The sequence below is a fragment of the Galeopterus variegatus genome, unplaced genomic scaffold, assembly GCF_000696425.1.
Source record: "Galeopterus variegatus unplaced genomic scaffold, G_variegatus-3.0.2 Scaffold8614, whole genome shotgun sequence".
NCBI lineage: Eukaryota > Metazoa > Chordata > Mammalia > Dermoptera > Cynocephalidae > Galeopterus > Galeopterus variegatus.
Window position 1 is genome coordinate 21,764 of NW_007734725.1, and position 2,072 is coordinate 23,835.

Here is a 2,072-nt window from a genome sequence, read left to right on the forward strand (position 1 = left end):
TCTTTTAGTAAGCTTTAATGTTTGTTATTGGCACAAGATTTTGGAAAACTACCTGTTTTCCTAAATGTAGGAGTGATAATTTAGTGAAAAATTTTTAAGTAGTTAGCAGAGAAAACAAAAAACAAAAACAAAAAAGCCTGGATATAAACCAAAAGACTTTATAGAAATCAGTTGCTTGTATTGTCTCTTAAAGATGAAAGGATAAATCATTGGAATAAAAAGCATGAAATATTAAGAGACCCAATGACTAATAGTCTGTTGTATGGAAAATTAAAATAAAAATTAAGTTAATACTTTAATTGTTAGTGTTTATCTCATGAGGTTTAGGAATTATTTGCCTTAAATCTGTCTGTAGGTCAAATATCTATTTCCTCTTTCCATCAGAATACACCTTTTTACTTTCAGAACATACTCAATGATGGTATTTTAGATGGCCAAAATACGTTTATGATTAAATACCTTATTTCCTCCAAAATAATTTATTAAACTTTTTTGATAAGTCACTCTTGAATTTTTTGTTCTAGCAAGGTTTCACCTGGTTCTTTTAGCTATCATAAGATAGTCTGTCTTAATTCTATTGTCTGTATTGTAATGAACTTTCTAATTATCATACATAATGTGAGATTCACAGCTTATTCTTAACTGGATAAATGCTTTAATTTGTTTTGTTTTTGTTTTTTTCACCCCAAAGAATGGGTTCTTTGAACATTCCAGGGTTTTTCTTATTTTAGAAAAGTGAATGAAGCATTATGGAGTCTCATGTATTACTTTAAAAATTATATATGGAAAAAACCATAATACTATTTTGTATTTCTTACCACTGTATGAGAAATCAATAGGGGTAAAGAAAACCTGCCACTGGTGTTCCTTGCTGGCCCTTTCCAAATTGGTTGCAGGAAAATGATGCTACAGACAATTTGGAAACACTGTAAAATACCCTGGTGCTCCTGCACAGGCAAATCTTTTGTGGTTGATGCTTCTGAATTGCTGTTGTAAACCTGGGAAGACACTGTCAAGTCCTGATCTTCCAAATATATTCGTAGTCTGGTTCTATTGAGAGTTTTATATCCCAAGAAATGTTTTAGAACATGATGGTATCTAAACTTTCTTTTTAAAAGTTCATAGTATTTGCTTCTTGTTACCAGAAAATGGTCACTGTTCAGCTGTTGTTCCAATTAGAAGAATTATGATTGTATAGATGATGGATAAGTTCTAAGACTATAACATACACATCATCTTGGGCAGTAATTCTGGAAAGTAATAGGTGGATTGTTACTGTCTTTTAGTAACAATCTAATTAGTAACAATCTTTCATTCTAAAGTGATTTCCTGTAGAATGTTCATTTATTCAATAAATATTCATTACACATCTATGCATTAGGTACCAGGCACCATTCTAGGTAAAGGGGTATATACTCGCATAAGTCCACAAAACACAGTTTCCATGATATAAACAAATATCTCATTAGGGTCTTTATTCTTACTTCTTGAAGCTTTAAAATAAAATATTAGTGGAGAAAATCCTTTTGTTTTTATTTTTTATTTGTTTTCTTTATTTTTTGGTGGCTGGCCAGTACAGGGATCTGAACCCTTGGCCTTGGTGTTTTAACACCACCAATTGAGCTAACTGGTCAGCCTGAAAATCCTCTTGTTTACTGAAGTTTTAATTTAAATAATGTATAGGTCTTTATTTTATTCCACCTTAATTTGAAGAAAAAATTAATGTGGAAGAAGAAGAAAGTATAAAAATAAATTTTTACCAATTTAATAAGCTCGTATCTATTTATCTATTTAAAAAGTAAAATTTGTTTTCAGAAGGGTTTGAGTTCTGTTTTTGATAATAATTATATGCATATTTTTCCATCTTAGCACACTTTAAAAAAAGGACTATCAATTTCAAGTTTTAGTTTTGAAGTAACGTTGTACAAAATTTATTTTATAATGGCATACTGGGAAGCACATTTGTAAGTTATCTTTTCAGATTCAAATAACATTCATAAAAAGCCATAAATTATTCTACCACTAATAAAAATATTAAAAAGAAACATATAACCAAAAAACGCCAAAAAACC

General features: G+C 29.6%; 1 protein-coding gene across 1 annotated transcript in view; it reads left to right on the forward strand.

The window, feature by feature from the left end:
* Positions 1–2,072, forward strand: part of TDRD3 (tudor domain containing 3) — a 49,093-nt gene that overhangs the window by 16,691 nt on the left and 30,330 nt on the right. The gene's annotated exons all lie outside the window — the stretch shown is intronic.